General features: G+C 36.6%; 1 protein-coding gene across 1 annotated transcript in view; it reads left to right on the plus strand.

The window, feature by feature from the left end:
• Window positions 1-12,733, plus strand: part of ABCB5 (ATP binding cassette subfamily B member 5) — a 113,315-nt gene that overhangs the window by 43,300 nt on the left and 57,282 nt on the right. The window lies entirely within an intron of this gene.

Genomic DNA, 12,733 nt, shown 5'->3' on the forward strand with positions numbered 1-12,733 from the left:
TTCTTACACCATGCTTACTGTTAGGCACTAGAACTCTGTGTTTACAGGCTTCTCCAGAGAGTCTATTACCCCTGTTAATTGACCCAGCAGTCAAATGCAGGCCCTCTCAAATGCTCACAGCTTTTTATTGTTCTCCCTTCTTTTCCTGCTGCTCACTCTTGTTCAAGGCCTATGGCCACCAATGGTGAGAAGCTAGCTGACCTCTTCAGGCCCTTATCTCTACCCTAGCAATTCTGGGAGAGATGTTTTAAAGCACGCTGTCTTTCAAAATCCAAGCTAATTACCTGATGATTTATGGTTGTGCATGAAATTGTGAAGTAATCTGAAAATGCCAGCAAAGTGTCAAGTAGAAATCTTTCTGTTGACCTTTCTTTGGTCAAATACCTGATGGTTTGTCTTTCAGCTTTGTACATACTGTGAAGGAGCAGAAGAAATGCTAGGAAATTCATTCAAATTGGTACTTTCTAGAAGGAATAATAGCAACAATGACATATTGAAAATCAACTACCCTAAGCATCTGAAAAAAGTGTGGAATGAATTGCACTACCTTCCTTATCTTTACAGTGAAGTGAAAGTCGCTCTGTTGTGTCTGACTCTTTTCGACCCCATGGACTATATAAGTCCATGGAATTCTCCAGGTTAGAATACTGGAGTGGGTAGCCTTTCCCTTCTCCAGGGGGTCTTTACAGTCCAGGGATCAAACACAGGTCTCCTGCATTGCAGGCAGATTCTTTACCAGCTGAGCCACAAGGGAAGCCCATCTTTACAGTAATTATTGCTAAAAGACAAAGCATCAGCTCAAACTTCTTTGATCAGTTGTCTAAGAGGCCTTGGCTTCCAAAATCTCTTCTCTGTTTTAAGTCTGAAATGATTAGTGCCAAAATTTTTTTTTTGTTCCCTATGGTTCATATATGAGTTTTAAGTCACACTTATGATGTAGTGAAATTGTATTCTTGTAGTGAAATTGTACTTTATGGGCTTCCCAGGTGGGACAGTGGTAAAGAACTGCCTGCCAATACAGAAGACTTAAGAGACTCAGGTTTGGTCCCCGGGTGAGGAAGATCCTCTAGAGTAGGAAATGGCATCCAGTATTCTTGCCTAGAAAATCCCTTGGACAGAGGAACCTGCAGGCTGCAGTCCATGGGGTCACAAATAGTCAGATACCACTGAGCACCTGCACATACACGCACAGTGTACTTTATGGTACCTTAAGTGCATATCATGATGCTTGCAGGCTCCATTTTATAGGCCTTTGGAGCAGTTTTTCCCTTTTAAAGTATTATATATTTCTGTAATTTGTTTGAAATACTCAGATTCTGATTCATGATGTCATAAATTAATTGTAACATAATATATGTACTTGTGCTCAGTTGTGTCTGACTCTTGGCAACCCCATGAACTGTCGCCTGCCGGGGTCCCCTGTTCATGAGATTTCCCAGGCAAGAGTACTAGAGCAGGTTGCCATTTCCTCCTCCAGGGAATCTTCCCGTTCCAGGGATGGAGCTCAAGTCTCCTGCATTGGCAAGCACATTCTTTACCACTGTGTCACCTGGCAAGCCCCAACATAATATATACATTAATCAAATGTTTGTAGTTTACATCAGGATTCTGACAGAGTAAAGATGATACACATGTGTAAGCTCAGGCCATTCCTGTCAGGGGAACATCAGTGTAGAAATGGTTATCTCTTAGTGTCAGTTTTCAGGTGTCAGACAACAGTATGAACTTTCTCAGAATAAGTACACCCACACCATATGTAATGCCTAATATATGAAGAAATACAAGAATATATGTGTGTAAAAATGCCTGAGTCCCTCTTTGAAGAAAAGAAGGACTAGACAAACCTGATAAGGAAACCTTGTGATTCTGACTCTGTCTCAAGAGGCTGCACACCATTCTCAGACCTCTTCTAGCTGCAATCTCCAAACTTTGGTTTTACAACTTTCTCTCTCCCCACATTCTCCTTTGAACATGAGGTGTTATATGTGCCCTTTCATATTTTTAATTAAATTTCATACACATTAATTTGTTTAAGAAATATTTAATAGTACTATGAAAATCATTGAACTAATTGATAGCATAGCTTTATCAATAAGGTTTGAGCTCTGTTGCTTTTAGGAAATAACATTTATAACCTCATGGAAAAGTAATTGAATAAATGGGAGCAATATAGACCAGAAACCTGGGTGTCTGGGTGTTTTCGCCTTTGTGGTGATAGTTCTAAATCATATCCACTTAACAACATTATTAACATTCTCTTTTAAGACACTGTTGTTAATTCCTAGGGTCTCCAAGTTTGAATGAGAGAAGTGGGATCAGTATAAGCTGAATACCTTGCCCCTAAAAACTAGACACATCAGACATACCCAAACTGAGGGCCCTTCTACCAAGTATGTGATAGATATTCCTAGATATTCCTCAAAACTGTCAAGTTCATCAAAAATAAGAACAATCTGAAAAGTCACAGTCAAGAGGATCTTAAGGAGTCCTGATGATTAAATGCAATATGATATCCTGGAACAGAAAAAAAGGATAATGAGTAAAAATTAAGGAAATCTGAATAAAATTTGGAGTCTAGTTAAAAATAATGTAGTTTATATTAGTTTATTAGTTGTGACACATGCACTATAGAATTATCAGATGATGATACTGGAGTATCCTATGTGCAGATACGTGGATACTGTAATACCTTTGCAAATTTTCTGTAAGTCTAAAACTATTCTAAAATTAAAAGTTTATTTAAAGAAGCTAAAAAAGTCTCATTACATTTTTTACTAATCTTTTATACCATTCATGAGGATGCTTCCATATAAGGAAGGTTTAGAATTACCACATAAAAGTAAATAAGAGGCTGAGGAAAACAAAGCAAACAATAAAAATTCATTGCCTAAATATTATCCACTCAATAGTTGAATAAAAAGTCTATGTATTTGGCAATATGAAAAATGGAGGAAGCATTAGGCACTGTAGTACTTAGACCTCTCTCCTACTACAGAGTATGTTACATAAATATCATCCATAGAAACTCACAGTGTCCATTATCAGACTTTGCTGAAGTTAAGAAAAAGAAAGCTTCCTACCTACGATGCAGTCACTACTCAGTTCACTTTTTCATTTTATTTGCATAATGTCATGCAACTTTCTTTATTAACAGTTTTTTGACTTACAATAACTGCACATACTAAAGTATACAATTGGAAAAGTTTGGGCATATATGTACACCTATGAAACCATCACCACAATCAAACTTGTCAATCAGTCATTCCCAAATATTTTCACATACTTTTTGTAATCCCTCCATCCCAACCCCTCTAACCTTCTTTGACTCTTGGCAGCCACTGATTTGTTTGCTGCCACTATACAGCAAAAACTATAGAGCAAAAACAAGACTGAGAGCTGACTGTGGCTCAGATCATGAACTCCTTATTGTCAAATTCAGACTTAAATTGAAGAAAGTAGGGAAAACCACTAGACCATTCAGGTATGACCTAAATCAAATCCCTTATGATTATACAGTGGAAGTGAGAAATAGATTTAAGGGACTAGATTTGATAGACAGAGTGCCTGATGAACTATGGACAGAGGTTCGTGACATTGTACAGGAGACAGGAATCAAGACCATCCCCAAGAAAAAGAAATGCAAAAAAGAAAAATGGCTGTCTGAGGAGGCCTTACAAATAGCTGTGAAAAGAAGAGAAGCAAAAAGCAAAGGAGAAAAAAAAAGATATTCCCATTTGAATGCAGAGTTCCAAAGAATAGCAAGGAGAGAAAAGAAAGCCTTCCTCAGCGATCAATGCAAAGAAATAGAGGAAAACAATAGAATGGGAAAGACTAGAAATCTCTTCAAGAAAATTAGAGATACCAAAGGAACATTTCATGCAAAGATGGGCACAATCAAGGACAGAAATGGTATGGACCTAACAGAAGCAGAAGATATTAAGAAAAGGTGGCAAGAATACACAGAAGAACTGTACAAAAAAGATCTTCACAACCCAGATGATCACAATGGTGTGATCACTCACCTAGAGCCAGACATCCTGGAATGTGAAGTCAAGTGGGCCATAGGAAGCATCACTATGAACAAAGCTAGTGGAGGTGATGGAATTCTAGTTGAGCTATTTCAAATCCTGAAAGACGATGCTGTGAAAGTGCTGCACTCAATATGCCAGCAAGTTTGGAAAACTCAGCAGTGGCCACAGGACTGGAAAAGGTCAGTTTTCATTCCAATCCCAAAGAAAGGCAATGCCAAAGAATGCTTAAACTACTGCACAATTGCACTCATCTCACACACTAGTAAAGTAAATCTTAAAATTCTCCAAGTCAAGCTTCAGCAATATGTGAACCGTGAACTTCCAGATGTTCAAGCTGGTTTTAGAAAAGGCAGAGGAACCAGAGATCAAATTGCCAACATCCGTTGGATAATTGAAAAAGCAAGAGAGTTCCAGAAAAACATCTATTTCTGCTTTATTGACTATGCCAAAGCCTTTGACTGTGTGGGTCACAATAAACTGTGGAAAATTCTGAAAGAGATGGGAATGCCAGACCACCTGACCTGCCTCTTGAGAAGTCTGTATGCAGGTCAGGAAGCAACAGTTAGAACTGAAAATGAAACAACAGACTGGTTCCAAATAGGAAAAGGAGTACGTCAAGGCTGTATATTGTCACCCTGCTTATTTAACATATATGCAGAGTACATCATGAGAAACGCTGGGCTGGAGGAAGCACAAGGTAGAATCAAGATTGCCGGGAGAAATAGCAATAACCTCAGATATGCAGATGATACCACCCTTATGGCAGAAAGTGAAGAGGAACTAAAGAGCCTCTTGATGAAAGTGAAAGCGGAGAGTGAAAAAGTTGGCTTAAAGCTTAACATTCAGAAAACTAAGATCATGGCATCTGGTTCCATCACTTCATGGCAAATAAATGGGGAAACAGTGGCAACAGTGGCTGACTTTATTTTTGGGGTCTCCAAAATCACTGCAGATAGTGATTGCAGCCATGAAATTAAAAGATGCTTACTCCTTGGAAGAAAAGTTATGACTAATCTAGACAGCATATTAAAAAGCAGAGACATTACTTTGCCAACAAAGATCCATCTAATCAAGGCTATGTTTTTTCCAGTGGTTGTGTGTGGATGTGAGACTTGGACTATAAAAAAAGCTGAGCACCAAAGAATTGATGCTTTTTAACTGTGGTGTTGGAGAAGACTCTTGAGAGTCCCTTGGACTGCAAGGAGATCCAACCAGTCAATCCTAAAGGTCCTGGGTGTTCATTGGTAGGACTGATGGTGAAGCTGAAACTCCAATACTTTGGCCACCTCATGGGAAGAGCTGACTCATTTGAAAAGACCCTGATGCTGGGAAAGATTGAGGGCAGGAGGAGAAGGCGACGACAGAGGATGAGATGGTTGGATGGCATCACTGACTCGATGGACATGGGTTTGGGTGGACTCCGGAAGTTGGTGATGGACAGGGAGGCTTGGCGTGCAGCAGTTCATGGGGTCGCAAAGAGTCAGACACGACTGAGCAACTGAACTGAACTGTAGCGTGGTTTGCATTTTCTAGAGCTCTATAGTGTGTGTTCTTTTCTGGCTTCTTTCACTCAGTGTGATTGTTTTGAGACTCATCCATGTGGTGGGATATATTAGTTCCTTTTCATTGGTGGATGGTGTTCCATTATATAGATATAACACAGTTGAGTTATTGGTATTGATGCCCATTTGAGTTATTTGGTTTGTTTGCAGGTTTTGAATATTAATAGATAAGGCAGCTCTGAACATCCATATGTCATTTTTTTCTGTGGGCATACACTTTTGTTTCTCTTAGGCAAATACCTAAAATTTGAATGGGTGAATCTTATAGTAGGAGTATGTTTAAGTTTTTCATTAAGTGCCAAACTATTTTCCTTTTATGTTCTGTTCTTTTCATAGATACCTTTTTTCTTCTTTCTTTTTTGTTTTTCTTTTGTTAGGAAAATACGATAACGCATTTACAGGAGACTTGGAAGCAGCAGAACAAAGTTACATATAGTTCCACTATATATTACAATTATTTTTAAGTAGATAAATTAAGATTTTTATTGGTGTTTCAATATCAAATTCCCAAAAATTAATAGAATCAATAGACAGAAAAGTAGAAGGATATAGTAGACCTGAAAAGCACTATGAACCAACTCAACATAATTAAGATTTATACAATTTTCACACAACAGCAGGATACAAATTCTATTCAACTTCCCATAGACTATAAACCAGGAGACCCTGGAACATATCCAGGAATATAAACAAGATGCAAAAAATGTATGGCCTAAAAGATATTGAAATGATAGTCTGTTCTCTTATCACTGTGGAATTATGTTAGAAAGCAATATCAAAAAATATCCAAAAATAACCCCCATACTTACAACTGCAATATGGCATTTACCAAGACAGATCCTTGACTTAGCCATTGAAAGACTCAATAAAATTCAGTTCAGTTCAGTCGCTCAGTCATGTCTGACTGTTTGCGACCCCATGGACTGCAGCATGCCAGGCCTCCCTGTCCATCACCCACTCCCAGAGTTTACCCAAACTCATGTCCATTGAGTCGGTGATGCCATCCAACCATCTTATGCTCTGTCATCCCCTTCTCCTTCCACCTTCAGTCTTTCAGAGCATCAAGGTCTTTTCCAAAGAGTCAGTTCTTTGCATCAGGTGGTCAAAGTATTGGCGTTTCAGTTTCAACATCAGTCCTTCCAGTGAACCTTCAGGACTGATCTCCTTTAGGATGGACTTGTCGGATCTCGTTGCAGTCCAAGGGACTCTCAAGAGTCTTCTCCAACACCACAGTTCAAAAGCATCAATTCTTTGGCATTCAGCTTTCTTTATAGTCCAACTCTCACATCCATGCATGACTACTGGAAAAACCATAGCCTTGACTAGACAGACCTTTGTTGGCAAAGTAAGTCTCTTCTTTTTAATATGCTGTCTAGGTTGGTCATAACTTTCCTTCCAAGGAGTAAGCATCTTTTAATTTCATGGCTGCAATCACCATCTGCAGTGATTTTGGAGCCCAGAAAAATAAAGTCAACCACTGTTTCCACTGTTTCCCCATCTATTTCCCATGAAGTGATGGGACCAGATGCCATGATCTTAGTTTCTGAATGTTGAGTTTTAAGCCAACTTTTTCACTCTCCTCTTTCACTTTGATCAAGAGGCTCTTTAGTTCAATAAAGTTAAAAGACTGAAAAAACAAAGAGGGCAATTGCAGAGAAGAAAGCATTTAAATGAGAAATTAATATCAAGTATACTTTAACACCCCCCAAATCAGCTACATTTAATCCTGTTTCTAATGGATAGTTATTCCCATTTCAGTTGGCACAAAGGTTTTCACTGTAGTATCAGCAGCAGGTCAAAAACTGGTTGAACAGAGACCTTTAGGGGTTGTGACTATTTCTGTCGGGCCTGTGACTTGTCACTACTCTAACCTTCCTGATGGCATCTTTTACTTATAGAAAAATCATACTTTTAAGAGCAAAGCTTTAAAACCACAGCTAGTCTATTCTAGTTATGGATGCAACTAAAATCCGCTGTTTCTTCAGATGGTGCCACTAAGAAGATGCTGTGTTACGGAACTCACAAACTCATCCTGTTGTGATCCTATGGTCTGCGTGATTTTGACAGTTTGAGTTGTTAGGGCTTCTGAGACTTTTCATATGATTACATTTCTGGGTCTGATGTTAGACTAGAGGAAGCCCAGGAAAATTTATTTAATATTAAATTTCATATTTAATGTAACTGACTCAGCAACGTTAGAGGGGATTTCTGAAGCCAACTCTGGAGGCTGTGGGCTAAACATTTTGCACCGTTTTTATACTTGTATTCATATCCTCTTACCACCTCAGACTCAGACACAAGGCCTTTTAAGTGGAGGTTTAAAAAATGACTGCCATTCATGTAAAATAATGTACTGTGACCAAGTTGTTTAAAGGGAAAATAAAGTGCTTTCTTTAAGGAAAAAAAAAAAAAAAAAAAACCCGTGTATTTGGAAATTAAATTTCCACTTTCAAATTAAATATCTAAGGAGCCATAACAAGGAAAATTAGAAAATATTTGTAACAATAAAAATGAAGAGAGAACTTAGAATTAGTTGCATGCAGGTGAAGTTTCTCAGTGCAACTAAATACAATGTAGAATCTTGAATAAGGTATGAAAACAATTAATGGACACCAGCATAAAATTTTGTGAAATTTGAACAAAATCTGTACTTTAGTTAGTATTACTGTATCACATGTTAATTTCTGGGTTTTTTTTTTTTTACAACATGATATTTCTTTATATTCTCGGAATCAGATTAGAAGTTTCTAGCCTCATTCAGATTTTTTTAAACACTAAAATAATCAACTTTCTAGACTTTTAGCAGTATACTAGATGCCAGAATAAATGGAACTATATCAAAGTTTTGAGTGAATATAAATTAGAAATCTAACATTCTGTTTATACTTAGTATAACAAGTGTAAAATGTCAAATTCTTTAGATAAGCAAAAATTCATGTTTTCTAAAATATATGTTATACATAGTATTTATATACATGTGTGGGGATATGAAAGCTTTTCTACTACACTTGATAAAGACTTCAGAAAGAACAACAAAGAAAAGATGGAGAAATTGGAAAACATAAACTAAATGCAATATGAGCACTGAATATGAAATAGTAAAAATGAAACAAACTAGATAAAAATAAAAGATTTTCATATAATCCAATTTTCAAACATGGCAGCTCATTAAAATCATACCTGGAGCTTTGGAAAAAAGAAATAATACCCAGGCATTTGCATTTTTCAAAAAATTCCAAGATAATTATAATGTGCATCTGGATTTTTAAAAATTGTTATAAGTTTTTCTATTAAATGTTTTAGTGGTATAGAATTCTATTATTTTCTGTTGAACAATCATGATACAATGGAATTAAAACAAATAATATTTACATAATCACAATAGTAAAAGATATTTATCAGCTATATGAGAATTCCTGCTACTCCACATATTTGCCAACACTTTAACATCCAGGCATATTAATTTTACAACTGTTTAGTCGTGCTTTATTTTTATTTTAATCTGAATTTTACTGATGACTATGAGTCCTGGGTGTTCATTGGAAGGACTGATGCTGAAGCTGAAACTCTAATACTTTGGCCACCTCATGCAAAGAGTTGATTCGTTGGAAAAGTCCCTGATGCTGGGAGGGATTGGGGGCAGGAGGAGAAGGGGAGGACAGAGGATGAGATGGCTGGATGGCATCACCGACTCGATGGGCATGAGTTTGAGTAAACTCCGGGAGTTGGTGGTGGACAGGGAGGCCTGGTGTGCTGCAATTCATGGGGTCGTAAAGAGTTGGACACGACTGAGCGACTGAACTGAACTGAACTGAATTGAATGATGTTGGGCATTTTTATGTGCTTTTTGAACATCAATATCTCTTCTTTTTTTTAATGTATTTTATTCTTAACTGGAAGATAATTGCAATATTGTGATAGCTTCTGCAATACATCAACATGAATCATATCTCTTCCTTGTTAAAGTTTCCATTCACATGTTATGCTTATACCATTTCTTGATTGGTCATTTGATTTCTTGTCATTGTTTTGAGAGTTCTTTATATATTCTTTACATTCAGAATATAAGGACTTTATCAGATAACTGGAAAATATTTCTTTAGTCTGAGACTTGTCTTTTCATCCTTTTAGTATCTTCCAAAGAACAGAAGCCTTTGATTTTGAAGAAGTTTAGTTTATCATTTTTCCCTTTATAAATCAAGCTTTTAGTGTTCTACTTAAGAAATTTTTACCCAAATTCAAGATCAAAAACATTATTTCCATACTTTTTCTTCAAGAAATATTATAGCTTTAGTTTTTATATTTAGGTTTATGATCAATTTTGAGTTAATTTCTGTACACAGTGCCATGTATGGTTTTAAGTTTGTTTTATTTTTGTTTATTTTCTTTGCACATGAACTTTCAACTGTTCCAGCAATATTTGTTGAAAAGACTGTTTATTTCTGCACTGAATTACCTTTACATCTTTGTAGAAAATCAGTTTTTCCATATATGTATGGGTGTATCTTTGGTCTCTCTTATACTGATGTCTCTCTTTTTGGCTTATTTTCCTCCTTTTATATTTAATTGTTTCTGCTTGGATCTTTATTATTTCCTTTCTTCTGCTTACTTTGTGTATAACTTTCTCTTCCCTTTTTGTTTTCTTAGGTTGACTCTGAGGTCATTTACTTGAGAAATAATTTTGTTTCCAAGTATTCAGGGAGTTTCCAAAGATCTTTCTGTATTAAATTTTAATTTAATACTATTGTGGTCAGAGAACATACTTTGTATGATGAATATTTTCAATTTATTAAGATGTTTTATGACACAGAATATGGTCTATCTTGGTAAATATTCTGTGTAAACTTGGAAATAATGTGCATTTGCTGTTGTTGATCAAATGTTCTATGAATACTGATTATAGGAAAGTGGTTGATAGTGTTATTCAAATCTTCTTTATCCTTACAGAAAGTCTGTGTACTCGCTTTATAAATTATTGAGGAAGAGTTACTGAATTATCCATCTTTCATTGTGAATTGAACTTGTCCTTGCAGTTGCTTCCATTTTGGTGTCACACATTTTGGAACTCTGTTGTGATGTACATAAACATTCAGGATTGCTCGGTCTTCTTGATTAATTGATCCCTCTATCATTATGGAATATACTCCTTTACTCTGGCTATATGCTTTGCTCCTTAGTTTTCTTTGTCTGACACTGATAACACAGTCCGCTCCAGCTTTCTTTGACTCAGTGTTAGCAGGTATGTCTTTTTCCACCCTTTACTGTAGGCTTATTTGTGTCTTGATTTTAGAAATGTGTTCCTTGTGGTTGGCATACAGTTGGGTCTTAGTGTTGTGCTTAGTCTGACAATCTTTGACTTCTAATTGGGGCATTTAGACTATTTACATTTACTGTGATTATTAGATCCCCTGGAGAAGGAAATGGCAAACCACTCCAGGATTCTTGCCTGGAAAACACCGTGAACAGAGGAGCCTGGCAGGATACAGTCCATGGGGTCACAAGAGTTGGAAATGACTTAAAGACTAAACCACCCAATTTAAATAGATAATCTTTGCTGTTTTTTCTACTCTTGTTTATATTTTCCTCATGTTCTCCCTTTACATGGATTAACTGAATACTATTTATGATTCCATTTTATCTCTTTTATAAGTATATTAGCTCTCTTTTTTATTTCAGTGATAGGTTTAGGGTTTAGAGTATATACCTTTAACTTATCACTATCTACCCTCAAATGACATTGCATCACCTCACGTATAGTAAAAAACTTACTTCCATTCCTCCCTTGCTGGCCTTCAAGTTGTTATTATTATTATTTTCTAGCAAAAGATGCAAGAGGCGTGGGTTGGGAAGATCCCCTGGTGTAGGAAATAGCAATCCTATCCAGTATTGTTGCCAGGAAAATTCCAAGGACATAGGAGCCTGGCGGGCTGCAGTCCATGGGGTCACAAAGAGTCAGACATGACTGGGGCAACTGAGCATGCACAATAATAATATACATGTGTTATAAACCCTATGCTGTTAATACACTGGGCTTGCCCTCAGTAAATAGTCAAGGGTCTGCAGCCTGAAAACAGTTAATAATATAAAAGCTATTATTTACTGCAAACTTTCCATCTTTGAGGCATGGTACCAAGAATACTGGTACCTCTCATATAGTAAAAAACTTGCATTAGTATACTTCCACAACTGAGCAACTTTCACTTTCACTTCACTTCACCAAGAATATTAATCTGCACAATAACCCTAAAATATAGGTAGTATAATTTCCCCCATTTAATAAATGAGGAAACTTGTCTAAGATCGCAGACCCAAAAAGTGACAGAAAAAAGACTGAAACCTAGGAACTGTGACTCCAGAGAACACAAATGATGAAGAAAATATTGAAAATTAAACTTTCCTTTATAAGCATGGTATACTTTATAGTCTATATATGAGATTGTTTACCATTTGTACTTAATTAGCATGTGATACAGTAAGTTGGACTTCCCAAGTGGCTCAGTGGTAAAGAATCTGCCTGCCAATGCAGGAGACACGGGTTTGATCCCCGGGTCAGCAAAATCTCCTAGAGAAGGAACTGGCAACCCACTCCAGTATTCTTACCTGGAATATCCCATGGACAGAGGAGCCTGGCAGGCTACAGTCCCCAGGGTCACAAAAGAGTCAGACACAACTTAGAAACTAAACAACAACATTATGTCCATCAATATATATGTCAGAGTAACTGTATTGTGAGTTTTAATTGAAACAGTGGGCTCCATTCCTAGTTTATTGTTTGCTTAACTATTCATGCAGTGTGATGATCCACTTTCAAACTAAAAACATCCAGGGCAATTTGATGCCAGTCATATTATCTCATAGTATTTTTTAAAAAGATTTGAAACATAGGTAGGCCTGCTGAGGGCAGTAATAACTACTCTATCTAATCTATGTGACAGAAGATGTGGATTAACTGTGATACAAGTTTAGATGCTTTGAATAATAATTACAGTCTGATTATTAGATTGTTATTGAGGTCATGACAAGAAGAAACACTGGTAAAATATACATGACATTAAATTTACCATTCTAACCATTAAAGAAAACTTTACTGACATATACTTGACTTACAATATTATATAGTTTCAGTTTTACAACATAGTG

This window comes from Dama dama, chromosome 18 (genome assembly GCF_033118175.1).
Source record: "Dama dama isolate Ldn47 chromosome 18, ASM3311817v1, whole genome shotgun sequence".
Lineage (NCBI taxonomy): Eukaryota > Metazoa > Chordata > Mammalia > Artiodactyla > Cervidae > Dama > Dama dama.